Consider the following 24,479-nt stretch of genomic DNA (forward strand, 5'->3'; position numbering starts at 1 on the left):
GGGTTTCTATCTCCTGAGTACAATACGTATTTGTTAAGTGTAGTCACCCTACTCAACTGTAAAACATTTAATTTGCTCCTTCTTGCTAACTGTATGCATACCCTTTAACACACTTCTCTTAAGCCTTCCCTATATCCCCCACTCAACTTTCCCAGTCTCTGTTACCTATCTTCCCACTCTTTATCACTACATGATCAAATGTTTTCACTCCCATATGTAAGTGAGAAAACATGTGATATTTGTCTTTTGGTGCCTAGCTTATTTCACTTAACATAATGACCTCCTCTATCCATGTTTCTGCACTCCATACACAATGCAATAGTATGTAACCATAAAAAATAATAAAATATGTATGTAAGTGATATATATACACATATAATATATGTAAGTGATATAAATATATGTACATATTCATATTTAGAAGTATATATTATACTTACATAAATATATATTTATAAATGCATTTATACATAAATATATATTTCATTATATAGAAATCATATATATATAATTTCACAATGGAATATATATATTTTTTATCCACTCATCCATTGATGACATGGGTTGAATTAATATATTTTCTACTGTCATTAAAGTTGCAATAAACTTGTGAACACAAATATCCCTTTGATATACTGATTTCTCTTCCTTTGGGTAGATACCTAGTACTGGGATTTCTAAATTCAGTGGTAACTCAATTTTTAGTTTTTAGAGAAATCACATGTTGCAATAATAGCTGTGCTAATTTATATTCACACCAATAATGTATTGTATATAAGAGTTTATTTTCCTCCACATCGTCGGCAAAATCTGCAACTTTTTGTCTAAGTTATAATGAACCAATTTTCATTTTGTTGACCCTGTACATTTTTTTAAAAATTCTGGTTTAATTTAGTACTGCCCTGTACTTAATTATTTCTTTTCATCTGTTATTTGCGGTTTGGTTTGTTCTTGATTTTCTAGTTCCTTCAAGATCGTTGTTAGATTGTTAATTTATAATCTTTCTATTTTTTGATGTAGGCATTTATTCCCACAAACTGTTTTTATGGTATCTCATAGGTTTTGGCATGCTGTGTTGACACATTCATTCATTTCAAGAAATTTTTAAAACTTCCATCTTAATTTCTTCATTAACCCAATAGTGATTCAGGAGAATGTTGTTTAATTTTTATGTGTTTGTAGTTTCCAAAGTTCCTCTTTGTATTGATTTCTACTTTTATTTTGTGCTCTGCAAAGATAGTTGATGTGATATTATGTGTTTTTTTTTTTTTTTTTAGATTTGTTGAGGCTTGTTCTAACATATAGTCTACCCCGCAGAATGTTCTATGCACTGATGAGAAAAATGTGAATTCTGTAGCTGTTGAAAAAATATTCTGTATTTTTTTCAAGCTGGTTAGGATTTTAATTAGGATTACTTTGAATGTATAGACCAATTTAGGAAGAATTGGGATCTCAATAACATTGTGCTTTCCAGTCCATCAATATAACTTTCATTTATTTATTTTTCTCAACAATGTTTATAGTTTTCAGGACCTGTTGTGGGGTGGGGGGGAGGGGGAAGGGATAGCATTAGGAGATATACCTAATGTAAACGACAAGTTAATGGTTGCAGCACACCAATATGGCACATGTATACATATATAACAAAGCTCCACATTGTGCACATGAACCCTAGAACTTAAAGTATAATAATAAAAGAAAAAAAAAAAATTTACAAAAATGTTCTGTGAATGTTAGGTCACAGAACATTGTGGTCTGAAGTCCAGTTTAAATCCAAAGTGCTTTTGTTTATTTTTTGCTTAGATGTTCTGTTTAATACTGGGAGTGGGGTGTTGAAGTCCCCCACTATTCTTGTATTGTAGTGCACCTCTCTTTTTAGATCTAGTAATGTTTGTTTTATGATTCTGGTTTCTTTAGTGTTGGATGCATATATATTTAGAATTGTTTTATCCTTTTCCTGGATTAATGCCTTTATCATTATAATGAGGCACATATAAGGCATCAGTTTAGCAAAAGGACATGCTTTGTCTTTTAGAAAATGTTTTTGACTTAAAGTTTGTTTCATCTAATATAAATAAAGCTACTTCTTTTCACTTTTGGTTTCTTTTCATGGAACATCTTTCCATGCTTTTATTATCAGTGTATATAAGTTTTTCTGATAAGGTGAACTTCTTGTAAGCAACAGATAGTTGGATCAATTTTTTAAATTCACTAAACCTTTGTATATATTTTATATAAAGAATTTAATCCATTTTGTCTAAGGTTAATATTGATATATATATAAGGCTTTGTTTTTGTCACATTGCTAATTGTTTTCTAGCTGTTTTACATATTTTCTGTTTCTTTCTTTTTATCTTAGTATTCGTCACTGTGGTTTCGTGGATTTCTGTAGTGATACCAATTGAGTCTTTTCTCTTCCTACTTTGTGTAACTGCTTAACCAGGAGTTTTATTTTTTTCTGTGTTTTAATAATGGTAAATATCATCTTTGCTTTGAGGTATAGGACTCCTTTGAGCATTTCTTGAAGAATCAGTTTAGTGGTAACAAATTCCCTCAACATTTGCTTCTCTGGGAAATACTGTATCTCCCATTTATTTATAATGGACAATTTTGCTGAATAATATTCTTGTCTGTCATGATTTTCTTTCCGTACTTTGAATGTAGTATCCGATTTTCTTCTGCCCTGTAAGGTTTCTGCTGTGAAATCTGGTGTGGGTTCCTTTAGAGGTGACTAAAAACTTTTCTCTTGCTGGTTTTAGGATTTGCTCTTTGAGTTTAGACAGTCTAGCTATAATGTGCCCTGAGGAAGACCTTTCACATTGTATCTGCTTGAAGATCACTGAGTCTCTTGTTTCTGGATGTCTAAATCTCTTGCTAGGCCTAGCAAGCATTCATCTATTATTTTGTTAAATAGGTTTTCTAATTCTTTAATTCTCTATTTTCCCTCAAGGATACAAAGACTTTGAATATTTGGTGACTTTATGTTGTCCCAAACGTCATGGAGGCCTTGCTCATTCTTTTTTACTGTTTTTTCTTTATTTGTGTCTGACTGAATTATTTCAAAAGACCAGTCTTCATTTTCTGAGATTCTTTCTTCTGCTTGGTCTGGTCTATTGTTGAAGCTTTCTAATGTATTTTGTATTTCTTTCATTGAATTCCTCAGTTTCTGAATTTCTATTTGTTTCTTTTTAAAAATATCTATCTCTTTGGAAAATTTCTCATTTATATACTGAATTGATTTCCTGATTTATTTCTACTATTTTTCAGAATTATCTTGTATCTCATTGAGTTTCTTTAACATTAATAGTTTGAATTCTTTATCTGGGATTTTGAGAATTTCTGCTTGTTTAAAAATCTATTGCTGGAAATTCATTGTGTTCATTTGCAGGTGTCAAATGTTCTTGCTTTTGCATTTTTCCTGTGTCCTTATGTTGATATCTATGCATCTGGTGTGATAGCCATTTTTTCATATTTTTGAATGGACTTTTGTAGAGGATGCCTTTTTCCCAAAGATGTATCTATGGTGTTGATTGGGTAGGGCACTTTGCATTTGATTCTGTATACATGCAATAGTGTAGTCTCTGTATGATTTCTTTGACTGTAAACAGCATTAGAGATATCTGTGATTTCCTTAGTGGGTTAGGGTGCAGTTATTAGTGGAGGTTGTAGTAAAGTCATACTGGAGATAGGGATGTCATGTAGCCAGTTTTCAGGCCCTAGTGATGGCAGCAGTGGGCTGAGCATTCTGATCCTTATGCCTTAGGGTGGCATACACTGGCACCTGTAGTGGTGGTTACTGGAGGGCCAATTCTTGGGCCTCCAGGTGGTTAGCTTGAATGCTGATAGTTGCAGAGATGGACCAGGCAGGTTTTCAATTTGCTGGGTCCCTGGACAGCTTGTTTGTATGGACAATGCCAGTAGCATTAGTAGGATGATTTTTGAGTCCCAAATCATGTACACTGATGTTAGCAGTGGCTGCAATGGGCTGGAGAGGCCAATCTCTGGGCCCTCAGGTGGTGCTTGTAGGTAGGTGCCAGATAAGGTGGTAAGGGCCAGGGTTTAAGCTGAACATTAGGCCCCCAAGAGGAGTGCTCAGGTGCCCAAGGTGGTGCATTGCTTTGGGCAATCTCTAGGACCTTGAACCATGTGCTCTGTCTTAGAGATGGGGGCAAAGCTGGGTTGGGCATGCTTGTGCTCAAGCCTTCCAAATATGAGAACAGCCACTAGCCAAAGTTGGTGGGTTGAGGGTGATCCTCAGCACCCAGGTGGAATGCTGGGTGAGCAGTGGTATTAGCTCCACTGAGGAAGGTGAGGCCAGACTCAGTGGCCAAAATCTAAGCTAGCAGGTGGGGAACACATGTCTCTCTCATGCCCCAGACACAGTGGGTCTCACCCCTGAGCCCTGGTAATGGTAGCCCACACCTAGCTCACACCCTAGGCCCAGCTACAGGAGTCCCCACTGTAAGACCCAGTGGTAACTCATGTCCCACTTATGTCCCCTTCTCAGTCCTGGCAGCACTCGCTTCTCAACATCAGTAGCTGAAGCCCACACCTCACTGGCTTCTCAGCCTTGGCTGCAGCAGCCTATTACCAAGTCATGGCCCAGTCCCAACGGCAACTGCCCAAGTTTTCCTAGCACTTCAGTGTAAGGGCTGCAGAGCCCAAGGACAATATGCAGTATAATAAAGTCTGGGATTGAAAATGGTGTTTTGCTGTAGCCACCTATGACTCAGAAAGCATGCGGGAACAAGTGCAAACTCTCTCCCTAAAGTAGTTCCATCTCATTGTCTCCTGGCACCTCCTTGTGTTAGTTTCAGGGCTTGAAAGGGTTGAAGGGCTCTCCTATTGCCAGGATTTTATGATTCCATGCTGGGGATGTGAGATGTTAGGAATCTCTCACTTATTCTTTCCCTACATTGGGCAGTCCCTCCTGGCTCCCAGCTCATGCCAGTCAAGCAGGCTGTCTCTCTTTTTTTTTTCCCTTGCTTTTGTTGTTTCCTGTCATTTTTCATTTGAATTCCAGTGTTATCTCTTGGATAACGTATTTGAAGTATGATTATCTATGCACTATTGTGGATCTTTTAAGTGGAGAGGTGAGCATGGAATGCTTCTAGTCAACCAATTTGAAGTCTACATCAGATAACTTCTGTTTTCTTTAAGTTAGAACTGTTTAACACAGAGAAGAACAAAGGCTATTTTTTATTTAATCAGTCAACATACGTCTATTGAATACTTATAATGTGTTAGACTCTGTGGTAAGAGGTAAAAATTGGAAATTGATAAGTCATTGATATTATAATACAGTGAAATACATTATATTCTAATATAATGAAATGCTTTAGTAGATTTATAGGAAGTCTGGGAGAAGGAGGTCTTACATATACTCCTGGGGATCTTTATCAAAGCATCCAATGCCCCAATTTTTTGTTCCCCAATGCTCATCTGCAGATCTATCAAAATTAGGAGTTATTCACATGAAAAAACTTTCCAGGGCTTGATTTACTCCAAAATTTTCAAACTTCGCACCAATTTATAAGCACTATATGGTGTTTCCAACAAGGTGTTCCATGAGAGCGGTGATACACAAATGGTTTTGTGTAATGTAGAGTTGGAGAAGGGAAGTTTCTAGTGCTATTATGATTATTCTTTCTATATTTGAGGTGAGCCTTGAAGGACTAAAAGGGTAAAAACAGATGGGAAAGGGAGAAAAGAGCATTTCAGCTTATGGAAATATAAGCATAATAATTACTAACATTTATGAAGCTTTTACCATGTGCTGTACACATCGCTCAGGTCATTGACATGGAGATAAAGGACAGTAGTTCTATGAATTGCCTCTGGTTTCCTAAGTAATGAATGATGGAGCTTGGATGTGGCTCCCAGCTTTCTGAAAGGATACTCCAAAAAGGATGTTCTAACCTCCAAAGTTGGTTTCCATAAGGGTAAGCACTTAGGGAATAATGATCGGTTTAAATGCAGCAGTGTCACTACTCATTTTGGTTTATATGGTAAGATGCATAATAAATGTATATAACATACATATATAAAGTGTATATATGAAAATATGTATAATGTCTCTCTCTCCGTGTGTGTGTGTGTGTGTGTGTGTGTATGCATAGAATCTCCACAACCTGGGGACCAAAAGTTCTAGTTGCTTATCTTCATGGGCCAATGCATGCATGCACAGGTGCTTAGCAGCTGTGCATTAATGAACACTACTGATGAAATGATTCTTTAGGATGAAAATTTCTTCCAAAATTAAGATAAGTAGTTTTATTTTTTTGACAGATTGTGATATGCAATATCTACTTTGTAAGGAGAATAAAAATCTAGTTCCAAAATGTTGTTTTACATGTAAATGTGAATATGCTTTTGTTCTGACTTTTCATAGGCCATTCTATTCAGTTCCAAAGTCATTATCAAAGTCCTTTGACTTTCTGTTATGTACTCCTCAATTTTATTTCATGCATCTTGAAGAAACAAAAGACATTTCAAATATAAATAGAGAATGGAAGTCTAGTTGTTGCAGTAGGGCAGGCTCCTTATCTAGCTCTCCATGTGAATTTCCACCTCACTGCTTGCTGAGACTCTGCAAGAGGCAGGCCTCATCAGCTTGAAAATACCACACTCTGTCTTGATAGCTCATCCTCCTCTCTGTTTGTCACAGATGTTTCCAAGTTCAATGAGATGTGATTTAAAGAAAAGTACTACTTTTAAAAAAGGTAAAATTTCCAAATTGAGTAATCTGTATGTGCATTGCAGCCAAGTATTGCTTTGCACTGATTCAACAGATTTCAATCTATGGAAATATATATCTTACTCTATTTAAGGTCAATAAGACACATAAAATATTCTCAGTAAAAGTTATGTAAAGGGAAACTGTTATGTTTGCACAGATTTCATTTATTTGCAATTTGGTTCCCATGATAGAAACATGTTAATATCATAAGTAAGTGTAACTTTCCCATTTTAATAAGGTTTTGCTTGAAAGTCAGGTCATCTTGTATATTCACTTCCTGGTTGGATATTCTGCGATCTTTACAGAGCTCACATGGGAGAAAGGATTAATTTTTCTAAATTGACTTTTAAAAAATATTTTATGCTTCTTTGCCATTCAAATATGGTTTAAAGCTAACCTAATTCAAGGGAAAAGGCAGGAAAGTGTACAGCCTCAAATCCCATTTGAAGGGAAGACACTTTTTCAGTGGAAGAAGTTCATCAGTATTCGTCATAAATACTATCTTCATAAATATTATCAAGTGAGATTAAAACTGTTATGCATTTTAAAACTTCTTCAGGGGCTGCTTTTTCCATTTGGTTCCACATGAAAGCTTTTCTTTGGTAGTAGATTTGTGGCCCAGTGAGTAGCATTTGTCTTTGTAGAATTTTATTTTCTCATTAAGTGGCTTGCACATAAAAAACAAGGCAGCTCTACTTCTACACAGTAGTGAAATATGAGAACATTTCTAGTAAGAAGATTAGGCAACAGGGCAGGGTGGGGGTGTGGGGAGAGAGAGAGAGAGAGAGAGAGAGGTTCAATCAGTCACTGTAATTGTATCTAATCATCACAGCATCACAGAAATGGAGAAGCTACTATAAAGGAAGAGAAGTCCTACTGCACTGTCAAGATAAGACATTCCATTTTTTGACAAAATTTTCATAGTACAGAAATAGTGTTTATATTTGTTGGGAAGTCAGAGTTGACAAAGTATTGTTTTGGGCATGTCTAGATTTGTCAAGTTGGTGCTCATAATTTTTCATTTATTCTTGAAGTGATTATTTCTTAGCTTTCAGAACTGAGGTGTTACTAGTCATGTCAATCATTTCAGCTAGTATCCTCTTAGTAAACTAATAAAGTTCTCTTTTTTTCCTTCAACTTTTATTTTAAGTTCTACGGTACATGTGCAGGATGTGCAGGTTTGTTACATAGGTAACATCCAGGTATTCAGCCCAGAATCCAATAGCTATTCTTCCTGATGCTTTCCCTCCCCCTGTCCCAAGACAGGCCCCAGTGTGTGTTGTTCCCTACCATGTGTCAATGTATTGTCATCATTCAGCTCCTACTTATTAGGGAGAACATGTGGTGTTTGGTTTTCTGTTCCTGCATTAGTTTGCTGAGGATAATGGCTTCCAGCTCCATTCATGACCCTGCAAAGGACATGATCTTGTTCCTTTTTATGGCTGCATAGAATCCATAGTGTATATGTACCATATTTTCTTTATCAAGTCTATCATTGGTGGGTATTTGGGTTGATTCCATGCCTTTGCTATTGTGAATAGCATTGCAGTGAACATACATGAGCATACATCTTTATAATAGAATGATTTATATTCCTTTGGGTATACACCCAGTAATGGGATTGCTGGTCAAATGGTATTTCTGCTTCTAGATCTTTGAGGAATTGCCTCACTATATTCCACAATGGTTGAACTAATTTACATTTCCAACAACCATGTAAAAGAATTCCTTCTTCTCCACAACCTCATCAGCAGCTGTTGTTTCTTGACTTTTTAATAGTTGCCATTCTTACTGGTTTTCAATTGTATCTCTTGTGGTTTTTATTTGCATTTCTCTAATGATCAATGTTGCTGGGCTTTTTTTCATATGTTTGTTGGCCACATAAATGTCTTCTTTTGAGAAGTGTCTGTTCATGTCTTTGCCCACTTCTTAATGGGGTTGTTTGTTTTGTTCTTGTGAATTTGTTTAAGTTTCTTGTAGACTCTGGATATTAGACATTTGTCAAATGGCTATATTACAAAAATGTTAAGGGCAGCCAGAGAGAAAGGCCAGATCACCTACAAAACGAAGCTTAGCAGGCTAACAGCAGATCTCTCAGTGGAAATGCTACAAGTTAAAAGAGATTGGGGTCCAATATTCAACACTCTTAAAGAAAAGAATTTCCAACCCAAAATTTTATATCCAGCCAAACTATGCTTCATAAGTGAAGGAGAAATAGGATCCTTTTCAGACAAGCAAATGCTGAGGAAATTTACCACGACCAGGCCTTCCTTGCAAGAGATTCTGCAGGAAGCACTAAATATGAAAAGAAAAAAACTGTTACCAGCTACTACAAAAACACACTGAAGTACCCAGACCAGTGACCCAATGAAGCAGCTACATAAACAACCCTGCAAAATAACCAGCTAGCATCATGACAGGATCAAGTTCACATATAACAATATTAACCTTAAATGTAATTGGGCTAAATGCTCCAATTAAAAGACAGAGAATGGCAAGCTGGATAAAGAGTCAAGACTCATCAGTATATTGTATTCAAGAGACCCATCTCATGTGCAAAGACACACATAGGCTCAAAATAAAGGGATGCAGATAATTTTATCAAGCAAATGGAAAACAGAAAAGAGTAGGGGTTGCAATCCTAGTTTTGGACAAAATAGACTTTAAATCAACAAAGATCAAAAAAGACAAAGAAGAGCATTACATAATGCTAAAGGGCTCAATTCAACAACAAGAGTTAACTATCCTAAATACATATGCATCCAATACAGGAGCACCCAGATTCATAAAGCAATTTCTTGGAGACCTACAAGGAGATTTAGACTCCCACACACTAAAGTTCTCTTTATACTGCTTTTCATGCAGCTGTCACTATGTTTCTTGCTATTTAATTCTTCTCTTACTGTGTTGAGCATTTAAAAGGTATAGAGATAAATTAAATGATTACACCCAGTCCATACATGTAATATAGATGTACAATATTATGAATTATGCCATTTAGCTTTTATTCGGCTATAGAATGTCTGCCTTTTGCAAATTGAAGATTTGAGTGAAATCTCAATAAATAACATCAATATGGAAAATAAAAATTCAAAATAGAAGCTATAGGCTTCATAATATGCTACCTCGGCTTTTTTATTTTTATTTTTTAGTTCACTGTTAAAGTTTAGAATAGTATTAGATTTACAGATAAGTTAGGAAGAGAGTACAGAGAGTTCCTATTTTCCTCCACACAAGTTTCCCTATTGCTAACATCTTACATTAATATAAGTTTTAATTTGTTATAATTAATGAACCAATATTATTATATTATTACTGAAATTCATACTTTATTCATATTTCTGTAGTTTTTACCAAATGTCCTTTTTCTATTCGAGGATCCCATTCAGTATGTCACACTACATTTCATTATGATGACTCCTCATATGCCATGCTAGTTTCTTTCTGTTTTCCTCTCATAATTAGACTGAAATTATACTTTCGGGGGGACAAAATCCACAGAAGTAAAACACCATTCTCATCACAACATATCAATAATCCTACATGCTATTAACATGACTTTATCCCTGTCAATGTTATCTTTGAACACCCGGCTATGGTAGTGTTGTCAGATTTCTTCATTGTAAAGTTACTCCCCACCTTCCATGTTGTACTTTGGAAGGCAGTCACTACATACAGCCCATATATAATGAATGGAGAAGTATGTTCCATCTTCTTGAGTACAGATTAGCTATATGAATTATTTGGAATTATTCTAATGACAGAATTATCTATTCCTCTTATTTATTTATTCAATCATTCATTTATGTCAATATGAACTTATACAATTTTATTTTATATTTTAGATTACTATTTAATACAAGTTTATCCATTTTGTTCAAATTGTTTTAGCTTTGGTCATGGACATCCTTTTGTTTAGCAACTTTATCCCTTTGACATAGTGCCATCATTGAGGGTTTGTTTGTTATTTGTTTTGTTTTTAGCACTACAAAATGCTCAGAATACATCTTGTTTATCTTCTGACTCAATCCTAGAATCAAGTATTTCTCTATGGAGCCCACTGCCTTTCATTGGAGTGTGGTATTAGAATCCAAGATTTGTGTGCTAGTTATGTTCATTATGAATGGAGTGTCAGTACTTCTAAGCCCCTCAGCTGACAGAGGAAGTATATACTAATAAGCTGAACATGAGTTTTACTGATGTTTGCAAGTCTAATACCACATAAATCATTTTAGACTTATCCCCTTGCTGGTCCATAGTCTTCCAATCCAACAGTGAGAAAGTCTGGCCCTTAACATCTGCCATCCTTTTAAATTCTCTTGATTAGTGTAGCTCCATAATTAGCCTTAAAATTGGATACTGTGAGTCCTGCAGCTTTTTGTTGTTGTTGTTCTTTAGCATTTTGTTGGCTCACTTGCATTTTTATATAAATTTTGGAATTAGTTTGTTTATGTAAAATAGCTTGCTCAGATTGTGATTATCAAATAAATAGATCAAATTGGGGGGAAATTGTATTTTAAGACTATTACGTCTTCCAATCTAAGAACATAAAATATCTCTCCATTTGTTTAGACGCTTTTTTTAAATCTGTGTTTTGTAGTTTTCTGCATATAAATTCTGTATGTTGTTTTATACCTAAGTGCTCCATTAATTTGGTGGTATTGTAAACAGTATAGCTTTAATTTCAAACTTCAATGATTCATTGTTCTTATAAAGGAAAGTAATTGAGATTAATATTGATATCGTATCTTGTGACTTGGCTATACTTGCTTATTAGTTCCAGGAAGTGTATTTTGTTGTTGTTGTTGCTGTTGTTATTCACATTCTTTGGGGAGTTGTGTTCTGGCAATTATGTCATTTGCAAATTAAAAAGTTTATTTCTTCCCTCCAATCTGTGCACATTTTATCTTTTTCTAGTTTTATTGCACTAGTTCTGACTTTTGGTAGGATATTTAACAAGAGTGATAAGGTGATTGCCTTTTTCACAATATTAGGGGTGAAGCATCCGTCTCTTATCATTGAGCATGATGTTAGATGTAGGAGATGTAGGTTTCCTTTCTTAAAAAAAAAGTTGAAGAAATTACACTCTATTTCACAGTATTGAGAGTTTTTATCATGAATGAATATTGGATTTTATCAAATGCTTTATCAACATCAATTCATACTATCATCTCCGATTTTTTTTTCTTTTGCCTGTATATGTGGTAGGTTACATTGTTCTTACATGCTGAACTAGCTTTATATACCCCTAATAAATTCCACTTGTTTCTTGTATAAACTGTTTTTCCATGTTGTTGGATTCCATTTGTTGATATTTTGTTTAAGATTTTTGCATATATGTTCATGAGGGAGGTTGTTCTGTTTTTTTCTTTCTTTGTAATGTCTTCAGCCAATTTACATACTAAGATTATTCTGGCTTTAGAGAATACATTAGAAAGTGTTTTCACTGCTTCTGTTTTCTGAATAAGGTTGTGGAAAATTGGTATTATTTTCTCCTTAAGTACTCTGTAGAATTCACCAGTGAAAATATCTGGCCTGGTAATTTCTTTGAGAATCTTATAAAATATTGAATTAATTCCTGTATAGAGCAATTCAGGTCATCTATTTCTCCTCGTGTGGATTTTAGTCCTTTCTGTCTTCCAAGAAATTGCTTTATTTCATCTATATTATCAATTTTTTTTTGGTGTACCATCACATTTACTTTTCAAATCACACTTAGAACAATACTGTACATGGTGGTCATTAAAATTATTTGATGAATGGATGAACACATGAACAGTAGGAAAGCATTTTTTAAATTACAAAACAGAAATGAGAACTAATGGTCTTAGAGACTAAAGATATTGACTAGATTAATTTTATTATGTTTTTATGTTAATTTTGACTGCTTCTTATTGAACCCTTCCATTTGGTGGTTAAAATATCATTGAGACAAGTTTTTAAAGATTTTTGCCCTATTATTTGTAATGATTTATTAAAGTAAAAATATATTTCATATATGTATTATTACTAGTTTGTTAAATTATTTCAAAGTTAAGGTTCTAAGCAACATCAGAAAACAATGGCAATGACTATATAAGAAACAGATTTAGAAATGTTATGCTCTCAGGAATGAAGAAATTTTTTCTTTCTTTTTTGACACAGAGTCTCCCTCTGTAGCCCAGGCTGGAGTGCATGGTACAATCTGAGCTCACTGCAGCCTCGACCTCCCAAGCTCAGGCAATCCTCCCACTCAAGTCTTCCAAGCAGCTGGGACCACAGGTATGTGCCACAACACCTGGCTAATTTTTGTTTGTAGAGATGAAGTCTCTCTATGTTGAGTAGGCTGGTCTTGAACTCCTGGGCTCAAGCAATCCTCTCACCTCAACCTCCCAAAGTGCTTGGATTACAGGCATGAGCCACCATATCCAGCCTAAGAATTCTTATATTTGCTTTGTCACTAAGCTGTTTCTTCAGTATAAGCAGTTATTTAAGATCTTTTAGAGCCAGGAGGGCAATCTGTGGCCTATCACCTGCATTTGTAAAGTTTATTGGAAAACAGCAATGCTTATTCATTTACATATTGTCTGTGGCTGCTTCAGAAATCCAATGGCAGACCTGCAACAGAGACTGCACAACCCACAAAGCCTAAAATTTTTGATATCTGACCCTTTAGAGAGTATACATGTATTAGAGAAAAATAATAATTTTAAATTATTACCCTTATTTTATTTTACTGGCTTTATTATTTTGATTTCTTATTTCCATAGATATTTGGGGAACTAGTGATATTTGGTTACATGAATAAGTAGTATTTCCTTAGTCAGAGTGTTGATCTCTTTTTTATTTCTAACAGCAATAATTTGTGTGTTCTCCCATTTTTGTTTTTGGTTGAGATACTTAAAAATATATTGTATTGATCTTTACAAAAAAATGAATCTCTAAAACCATCTTCCCTATTGGTTTTCTACTTTCAATTTCATCGATTTCTACTCTAATTTGTATTACTTCTTTTTATTTATGCACTAAAACTTAAATCCCTCTTCTTTCTCTATCTAGTTTTCAAAAGTAAAATCTTAGTTTTTTTTTTTTTTATTTTAGGTCTTTCTTATTTTTTAACATAAGGATTTAATGCTATAAATTTCTCTTTATGCATTGCTTTTGGTGCAGCCAACAGATTTTGATAATTTGTGTTTTCATTTAGTTCAAAATGTATTTAAAAGTCTCTTGAGACTTTTTCTTTGACTCATAGATTATTTAGAAGTGTGTTATTTAATTTCCAAATATTTGAAGAGTTCCCAGCTATTTTTCTATAGTATATTTATAGTTCAATTCCACTGTGATCTGAGAACATGCTTTGTATGTTTGCTAGGTTTTTAAGTATGTTAAGATATGTTGTATGCCCAGAATGTGGTTTACATTGGTGAATGTTCCAAGTAGCCTTGAGAAAAATGTGTCTTCTGCTGTTGCTGAATAGGATACTCTCTACATGTCAATTAGAACAAATTGATGGATTCTGCTGTTCTGGTCATCTATGTCTTTACTGATTTTCCGCCTGCTTGATCTAACAAATGCTAAAAGAGGTACTGATGTCCTCAAATAGGAATGGATTTGTCTATTTCTCCAATCAGTTGTATCAGCAATTTCTTCATATATTTTCACATTCTTTTGTGAGTTACATATGCGTTTATGATTATTATGCTTTCTTCAAGAATTGATTATTTATCATTATGGAATACTTTTGTTTACTTCTGAAGCTTTTCCTTGTTCTGAAGTCCTTTTTGTCTATATGTAACATTGCTACCCCAGCTTTTGTGTGTGTGTGTGTGTGTGTGTGTGTGTGTGTGTGTGTGTGGGCGTCTTGCCCTGTCACTTAGGCTGGAGGGTAGTGGTGTAATCTCAGCTCACTGTAACCTCTGCTTCCCAGGTTCAAACAATTCTCCCTGCCTCATCCTCCCAAGTAACTGGAATTACAGGCACGTGCCACCATGCCTGGGTAATTTTTGTATTTTTAGTAGAGATGGGGTTTTGCCATATTGGCCAGGCTGGTCTCAAACTCCTGACTTCAGGTGATCTGCCCGCCTCAGCCTCCCAAAGTGCTGGGATTACAGGCGGGAGCCAATGCACTCACCCTATCCCAGCTTTTCAAAATTAGTGTTACTATGGTGTATCTTTCTCCAACCCTTTGCTTTTAAACTATTAGTAAATTTATATACAAAGTAGGTTTTTGCAGACAGTATATGGTTTGGAAACATTGTTTTAAATCTACTCTGACAAAATTTTTCTTTCAATTGATTTATTTAAATCATTTATACGTTAAGTGATTATTAATGTGGACTAATATTTATGATATCTCAAAGTCTTTTTAAAATTTATTGGCTTATTTCTTTCCCGACCTTCTGATTTTTCTTTGTTTAATTGAACATTTTACATTATTTCACTTTATCTTCTATCTTAGCATACAAATTATATTACTTTAAAAAATGTATCGGTTGTCCTACAATTTACAATTTACATTATAGATCTATTTTGTCCACCTTCAAATAACACTATACTGATTAACATGTAGTGCAAGTACTTTATAAGAAATTATTCCCAGTTTCTCCCTCCTTTCCCCAATATTGCTGTCACTCATTTCACCCTTTCATAATCACCTAATATATTGTTACTATTATTGCTTTAAAAACTATCTTTTACATCAATTAAAAATTACAAAAAAGATTGTAATTTACCTTCATATATTCCTTCTTCAATGCTTTCTTTTCTTTATGTAAAATCCAAATTTCTGACCTTTATCATTTTCATTTTCTTTATCTCTGTCTCTCTGAAGAACTTTTTTTAACCATTTTTTTTGCAAGTGTGCTGGTCATATAGGTTATTTTTTCTTTGTTTACCCTCCACTTTTGACGGATAATTTTGTTGGATAAATTCTAGGTTGATGTATTTATTTTATTTTGTTTTCAAAACTTCCTTTCCACTCTCTTTTTGCTGTCATGGTCTCTGATGACCGTGATTATTATTCCTCTATAAATTAGTGTTTTTCTCCTCTGTATTCTTTTCAGATTTTTTTCTTTGTGTTTGGTTTCCTGCTGTTTAAACATGGCATGCCAAAATCTATTTGTTTGGTATTTATTATGATTCATTTTATCTGAACTTTCTGGACCTGTGATGTGGTATCTCTCATTAATTTTGGAAAGGTCTTAAGTATTTCAATTAAGTTTATGTTACACATTTATATATTGTCCCACAGTTCTTTGATGTTTGGTCCTCATTTGTTTGTTTTAATTTTTGTTGTTTTTGCATTCTAATTTGAAAAGTTTTCATTGACCTATCTTCAGATTTACTGATTCTTTCTTCAGTCATTTCAAGTCTCCTGATAAGCTCACTGAATGTATTCTTCATTTCAGTTACTGTGGTTTTTAATTCTAAAGTTTCCCTTTGGTTATTCCTTAGAGTTTTTATCTCTCTGCTTACATTACCTATCTGTTCTTCCATGCTGTTTACTCTTGCTATTAAGGCTCTTAACATGTTAATCATAGTTATTTTAAAATTCCTATCATATAATTCCAACATGTATGTGATATCATGAGTCTGCTTCTGATGATTGCCTTTTTCTCAGAGTGTGTGTGGTTTTTTTTTTCCTTGCATTTTGACATACCTGGCAATCTTTTGGTTTAAAACCAGATACAGTGATTTGGGTAATAGGAAGTGAGATAAATAGATCTCTACTATGGGGATTTATGCTCATCTGGCTAGCAGTTGGACTGTGTTTAATATTTGTCATAGCTACAAGCACCAGAAAATTTAACTTCATTTCTTGTCCTTGTTTTTCTCTCCACACTTAACTTTGGGCTTTCCTATGTGCTCTTTGTCTGGGAGGACCCGTGTCTTGCATATCGTTCAGCTGTGATTTACTCTTATGCTACCAGCTATTTTTGTGTGATGGTAAATTGTGGGCAAAGGGATATGTTCCACAATCGTCCAATTAAATAGCTTGCAAAGTTTTTCTCTCATCATTTTAGTAATCCTAATTGCATCTGTAGAATATTTAAAAAATGATTTAGATATTGCTGACTCATACTAACTAAATTGTCACTGCTTTCTCAACAAAAATAAATTGTCATAAGAGGAAATAGTTCACACCAATTTACTTGCCTCTAAAGAATGGAAATAAGTTCTTAAAAAAAAATAAGATGATCATTTTTGCAACTTTTTAAAGCAAGAAGATATTATAAAATTCCTAAAAACAATCGTTTGGAATTATTTATTTTTAATTTCAATTAATTTTAGATACTGGGGTTACATATGTAGGTGTATGATATGGAGATATTGCATCTGCTGATGTTTGGGGTATGGATCTCGTCAGTCAGGTAGTGAGCATAGTACCAAATAGGTAATTTTTCAACCCATGCCCCCACTCCCTCTTTTTGCCCCAGTAGTCCATAGTATCTATTTTTTCATGGTATCTATATTTATGTCAATGTGTACTCAATGTTTAGCTCCCACTTATAAGTGAGACATGTGGTATTTGGTTTTCTGTTGCTTCATTAATTCAGTTAGGATTGCTCCATCATGTTGCTGCAAAGGACCTGGTTTCATTATTTGTATGGCTACAATGTATTCCATGGTGTATATGTACCATAATTTCTTTATCCAATACACTGTTGTTGGGCATCTGTTATTTCCATGCCTATTCTATTATGAATAGTGCAGCAATGAGCATACAAGTGCATGTGTCTTTTTGGTAGACTGATTTATTTTCCTTTGAGTATATACCTTGTAATGGGATTGCAGGTTTGAATGGGGGTTCTGTTTTAGGTTCTTTAAGAAATCTCCAAACCACTTTCCATAGGGTTGGGACTAATTTACATTCTAATCAGCAGTGTGTAAGCATTCCTTTTCTCTGCAGTCTTATGAGCGTCCATTGTTTTTTGACTTTGTAATAATTGTCATTTTGACTGGTGTGACATGGTATCTCATTATGGTTTTGATTTGCAATTCTCTGATGGTTAGTAAAGTTGAATATTTTTTCATATGATTTTTGCCACTTTTATGTCTTCTTTTAAGACGTGTATGTTTATGTCCTTTGTCCATTTTTAATAGGGTTATTTGCTTTTTACTTGTTGATTTCTTTAAGTTCTCTATAGATACTGGATAGTAAGCCTTTTTCAGATGCATGGATTGCAAATATCTTATTCTATTCTGTAGGTTGTCATTTTACTCTGTTGATAAGTTCTTTTGCTATGCAGAAGATCTTTAGTACAATAAGGCCCCATTTGTCTATTTTTGGTTTTGCTGCAATTGCTTTTGGAGACTTAGCCATAACTTCTTTGCCAAGGCTGATGATGAAAAGAGTATTTCCTAGGTTGTCTTCTAACATTTTTATAGTTTGAGGGCTTATATTTAAAACTTTTATCCATTTTAAGTTAATTTTTTATATGGTGAAAGCCAGGGGTCCAGCATCATTTCAGCACATGGCTAGCCAGTTATCCTTGCACTGCTTATTGAGTAGGGAGTCCTTTCACCACTGCTTGTTTTTGTCAGCATTGTCGAAGATCAGATGAATGTAGGTGTGTGGCTTTAGTTCTGAGTTTTCTATTCAGTTCCATTGGTCTATGTGTCTGTTTTTGTACCAGTACCATGCAGTTTTGGTTACTGTAGCCTCGTAATATAGTTTGAAGTTGGGTTGCGTGATGCCTCCAGGTTTGCTCTTTTTGCTTAGGATTGTCTTGGATATTCAGGCTCTCTTTTTGGTTCTATATGAATTTTAAAATAGCTTTTTCTAATTCTGTGAAGAATGTCAATGGTAGTTTAATGGGAATAGCATTGAATCTATAAATTACTTTGGGTAGTATGGCCATTTTAATGATATTGATTCTTCCAATCCATGATCATGGAATCTTTTTTCTTTTATTTGTGTTGTCTAATTTCTTTCAGCAGTGTTTCGTAGTTTCTTTCAGCAGCATTTTGTAAAGATCTCCTTGAGGAGATCTTTCACCTTCTTGGTTAATTGTATTCTTAGGTATTTCATTTTCTTTGTAGCCATTGTGAATGGGATTGTGTTCTTGATTTCACTCTTGGCCTGGAGGTTGTTTGTGTATGGAAATGTTATTCATTTTTGTGTACTGATTTTGTATCCCAAAACTTTACTAAGGTGATTTATGAGTTCTAGGAGCCTTTTGGCAGGGTCTTTAGGATTTTCTAGGTATAGAATCATATTGTTCATAAAGGAAGATAGCTTGACTTTTCTTATTTGAATGCCTTTTATTTCTTTCCCTTGCCTGACCTCTTCTATTTATCATAGTACTGGAAGTCCTAGCCAGAGAAATCAAATAAGAGAAAGAAATATAATTTTTTTAATTAACTTTTTTTCTCCTTCTTGTCCCATGATCGTCTCCCCTTCTTGTCCAATCATGATAATTTACTTATCTTAAGGATATTTCCTCTCTACTTTGTCTTTTATTCTCTAATTTCATAAAGTTGCTTGATACTACTTGGATATATAGATACTCAGACATATATAAAGTTTACAGTCTCAGTGATGTCAATGACTAATAAAAGCCAGGGTTTATGTAGTGAACTAGAAAACTGAAATACAAATTTCCATGAGAAGAGTAATAGGCGAGATGAGAATTAATTCAAAGGGTAATATTAATAGGTATTTTCTACTCAAAATATCCTGGAAATACTCTACTTATAATATTTTATTTGTAGAATCCTAATACTGGGAAAAATACCTTATTTTAAAAAATATTATAAACCTCCCGACAGGTTTCTTCAACCCTCTGAGAATACAGTTTGTCCTCTCTCTAACTAAATATCCATTTTCAAAATTGGAAGGAAAGAATGGTCCAGTTTGGCTTTACCATATTAAACACAAAACCAACTGTTCAGTTTAAGTTATGCCTAAGATAAATTATAATTTCAGTTGCCATTTCTCAAATCCTGTTAAAATATATCCAAATATTTAGTGTACTGTGGTATTTACTTGTCCACTTCTCTTACATTTCAAATTTATTTCCAAGCCTGTCTCCTAAAACTTCAAGATAATTCTGTCTTTACCTCTAATCATCTAGATCATTCCTTTCACAGTTAGGCAGATGACAAGTATGAGGAAACAGCTTTTGGCTGACATAGATAATTCTAATTGCACTAATGTTATTGTTATCTTGTTGAATTATAATTGTTGTTGTCTAGGTTTAAATTCCTGTTCCATAAATTGCTAGTTATATGACTTTTAACAACTTCTCTCTGTTTCAGTTTCCTCATCTGTAAAATGAAGGCAATTATATTACTTAACTGATAGAATGTTATAAAGATTAAATTTGTTAATTCACAAAATATGTTTCAGGAAAGTGTCTAGCTCATAATAATTGCATAATGTATATTTGCTGCAATTACTATTAGTATTATAACTATTACAGCTGGTTTGGAGGGGATGTAGCATTTCACCTGAACAGTAGAACATTTATACTAAATCCTTGAGGAGAGACAGGCCTATGAAAGCATTGCACAATTATGTCAGGTGTCGTTCACATGGACTACTATAAGATTGGGATACCTTGGAGTTTTGGCAACTCGAGGCACATGTGACTCCTTTTTCCCAGAAACAGGACTTAGAAAGGAAAGAAAGTAGAAAGATCATGAATCTCAGCCTAGTTTTTATATCTGCACATCCATAGTAGAGTTGTTTTACCTCCCTGAGCTGTGGTCTCATCATTTGGAAAATAATACTCAAAAGTTATGGTGGTTGTGAAGATCAGTATATATAGACATGCTTTATATAAAGCACATAGCATTAATAAAAACTATTTAAGTATAAAGTATTCTTTATTTTTTAATGTAAAGTTTTATACTACATATAAAACACACAGTATTAATTTAAAAAATCAGATTTCCTTCTCCGTCTCCTATTATTTCTTTTTCTATTAACTAAAGGGTAGAATCTTCTTATCTAAAATTTACGCAGAGACATATAAAGCAGAATAGGAAAAAAATACCTGTGTGGCAAAACCATGCACTTGTCACATGGGGATGGATCGAGTGAAAGCAAATGAAAAAAACTAGCCATGTGCTTGTACCTTGTTCCTGCATTGGAGGGCTACAATATAGATGTCATAAGGCAGCAGGTGAATTGGAAAAGGTCTCACAAATAAGGTGACTAAGACATAAATAGAACTTTGAATTTTATCGACATGTATGAGCTTATGTTCCTTTAACTATCTCTTACTATCCTGTTCTTACTTTTGAGAGTTTCAGTTCACTTCCAAAGAGAAAGGACACAGATTTGAGTCAAAGTGCTGGAGGTGGGGTCAAGGCACTGTCCTCTGGTCCCAGCCAGAGGACCAATGAAATGACTTGAAGGAACAGGGTAATGGCAAAGTCAGAGCCACTTAGAAACCTAAAGATTTTCATTTTTCTGTTAATTTTAGGAGGCTAGATTTGATTTTACAATTAATAACCCATTACAGGAAGCAGGAAATACTACCTCAGCTCCGTGTCTACATTCTTGACACAAATAGCACTTTTATTCTTCTAAAATCACAAATACATAAAAAACATGTGAGGGCTTCCCAAAGGGATAAGGGCTTGGAAAGAAGTGTCTTTCAAGAAAGGTAGGCATGTTTTCTACGTTCATAACTTTTTTACTCAAACCTTAATATGCTCCAATGAAGTATATGTCATAGAATCTTCTTGCTTCACACCAGTGATTTTTCAGGCTTGGCTTGATACTAGCAGCACTATAAGAACATTTAAAATACAACAATCCTCAAGCTGCTTTAATTGTTCTGGGAATTGGTAATTTTTAAAGTTCCCAGGTGAATCAATATAAACTTAGGTCTCTGAACTACTGCCTTATGCCCTTAGACCTGTGTTCTCAGGTTTTAATTGGAAATTTGGCCCATTGTCTCTAGGTTTGCCATTTGTAACAATGAAGGAAAGAATGCCCTGGGTATTCTAGGACAGTTCTTTAAAAGTTTGAAAATAAATCAACCCTTCAGTCTCTTTTCTCAGATGACTCAAACTAGTGCCTCACACTTTGCTTCTTAGAAGCCTTTCCATTCTTATCATTATTTTTGTAATTCTCAGGAGGAATTCTTATAATGTTAAATCTGTTGAAAGGTGAAGGACAGAAGTTTAAATAAAAAGCTTTACATTAATTATAATGGCAACATTTATCAACAATTACCTATTATTCCTTTGTAAACACATTCTTACAGTGTATTAACATTTCACTATTCTTTGAAGCAGTGATTGCCTATTGGTCTTGTTTACATTCTAACTCCACATCTCCCCAAAACTTATTCTGGAGATTTTCTTAGTTTTTTTGAAGTCTTTTCTTGAGAAGAGCCTACTTAAACTTTTTATTAAACTTATTGTGATAAGTGAGGGCACTATTGAGGTATACGTTCCAAGGAAAGATTTTGTGGAAAACTCATATAGATCTTATTACTGTAACATTTAGGTATATTGGATTCCTAGTTTAAATTCTGCTTGGAGCTTGTCAAGTGGAAGTAAAGTAAGGGAAGAAAACTATCTTAAATTTAAACCATCAGGTGAAGAGTAAAATTTTTCCCAAAAGCAATGAACCATTTAATTTCCACCAATGTTATCTGGGAAAAAAAAATATCCTGTACTACCAATCAAAGAAACTTAGAAATGAGAATAAGCATTTAGTCTTTAGAGACTCCAAAAAAAAATTTAGTTCAGGGAAATCAGAGTCAAAACATTCCTCTCAAAATAGCCTTGCATAATATTTTTGTTTTAACGAATTAAATTTAATTTGGCAGAAGATTGGAAAGAATGCTCTTTGGGAATTTAAGATTTGCTCCAAAGTCAACAAGGAACTATATAAGCTGGGCAAGCTCAGTATTATGAAGGGGTAAAGAAGCTGATCCTAAAATAAAGAGTAGATAACATTTTAAGATGTCAAATAAATGACATTTGCAACTTACTACATTTGCAGTTACAACCTACTTACACTTAGAGTTGCAACCTACTACACTTACATTAAGTTTTAGGTAAGAAGGCATATAAGCATTCATACATGTGAGCATGCACATATACACACTTAGAAATAAATTGTAATTATTTTTTAAGCTAGCCCTACAATTGAACTTTTAGAATGATGATGCAAAGGGGACTGAAGAATCACAATAGTGTTCTCACAATTAATCTTAAGATAACTAGTCACAAAGAAATATTTTCACATAATAAATAAAAACATGAAAGTAAGCAAAAATCTATTTGTTATGTCTAGAAATTTTTATCTTGGTTGGTTCATGAGAAATTGATAAACTTGAAGAGGATTCTATTTAATGTGGGTTCTGCCTTGTATGTGGGAATACAGAAAGCATATAAACTTATTTTTATGATTTATAAAATTAGGTTGTAAAAGTTATTGTGATCATTATTGACTAAACAGGTAGTATTTTAAAGTTTATCTACAGTTAATTATCATGTCAGTAGCAAATCTACCACTTGAACTCAAGTAAAAATTATTGATCTCATTATTGATGGTTTAAAAGTTAGAAATGTATCATCTGACTAGAATGACCTCCATTGTAAAATATCAGAACTTGTCCTAAGGTAAAAATCCTGCTGTTTTAGACATAGTAGGATTTAGAATTTTCCCAGTCCCTTTAGAAAAGTCTTCCTTGGTCCCTTTCTCTGAAAATAGTCAGTCCATCTATAATGGTGGGTCCCAAAGAACCACAATTCTACCACATTACCCTGGTTCTCTAGCAAGATCAGAAGACTATGGTAAGCAGTTGACTTATATTTGGTCTAATATATTTTCCTTCAAGAATGTGAACTGAGGGATGCAGAGGATGGGACTTGTGTGCTGAGTCATTTTAATGGTGGATTCTAATGAAAGATCCAAAAACTGTTGATGCTAAGGTCCTTACTCCCCATTGCATCCTTTCTCAAGAGTTGTAGTTTTGTTTTTTTTTTTTAAATGTTATAAAATATAAAATGTTATAAAATTTACTGTGGTAGATTTTCTTTTTATGTTGAAACTTCCTTATGTTGACTCTATTATTGTACACCAAAGACTTTACTAAAAGGATTCATGACAGTAGAACTTAGAGAAATATTTTAAGGAGACAACCTAGTTCAACTCCTTTACTTCAAATGAAGAAATTGACACTCATAGAGCTTGAGTCATTGTTTAATATCTAGAAGAACTAAAGATGTGGTGTGGACACTAGTTCTTATTTTTGCTGAGTGTGCCATTCACATTCCTGACTTTCACATTCACCTGACTTTTACCTCAAGAGCTCATGAAGACAGGCCTCTTGGTTTAGTAATCTGTGTAGATATTATGTTTTTTCTTCCCAGTGCTAAATTGTTCACCTTTCATATTCTGATTATCTAACTACTTTCACTTTATAACTAAAGCAAAAGGGCCACAGATTTTTATAAATACTCTATTTGGTCAAAGTCCCAAATTAAACTCTTCAGATTGCTACAAAGAAGAACTGACACCAATCCTACTGAAACTGTTCCAAGAAATCAAGGAGGAGGAGTTTCTTCCTAACTCATTCTACAAAGCCAGCATCATTGTAATATGAAAATCAGGCAGAGATATAATGAAAAAAAGAAAACTTCATGCCAATATCCCTTATGAAGATTGATGCAAAAGTCCTCAACAAAATACCAGAAAAATGAGCCCAGCAGCTCCTCAAAAAGCTAATCTATCCCAATAAAGTAGGTTTTATTTCTAGGATGCAAGATTGGTTCAACATACACAAATCAA

The 24,479-nt window shown here is 34.0% G+C and overlaps 1 protein-coding gene and 1 long non-coding RNA gene across 3 annotated transcripts in view; one reads left to right on the plus strand and one right to left on the minus strand.

Moving 5' to 3' along the window:
* The window catches only part of LOC140713195 (uncharacterized), a 979,701-nt gene that overhangs the window by 871,062 nt on the left and 84,160 nt on the right, over window positions 1-24,479 (plus strand). For both annotated transcript variants that reach the window (XR_012095087.1, XR_012095088.1), the window contains one exon: window positions 12,884-13,000. This is a non-coding gene — a long non-coding RNA (uncharacterized lncRNA). The remainder of the gene's footprint in view (window positions 1-12,883; window positions 13,001-24,479) is intronic.
* The window catches only part of MEI4 (meiotic double-stranded break formation protein 4), a 343,137-nt gene that overhangs the window by 39,293 nt on the left and 279,365 nt on the right, over window positions 1-24,479 (minus strand). The window lies entirely within an intron of this gene.

The sequence above is a fragment of the Chlorocebus sabaeus genome, chromosome 13 (genome assembly GCF_047675955.1).
Source record: "Chlorocebus sabaeus isolate Y175 chromosome 13, mChlSab1.0.hap1, whole genome shotgun sequence".
NCBI lineage: Eukaryota > Metazoa > Chordata > Mammalia > Primates > Cercopithecidae > Chlorocebus > Chlorocebus sabaeus.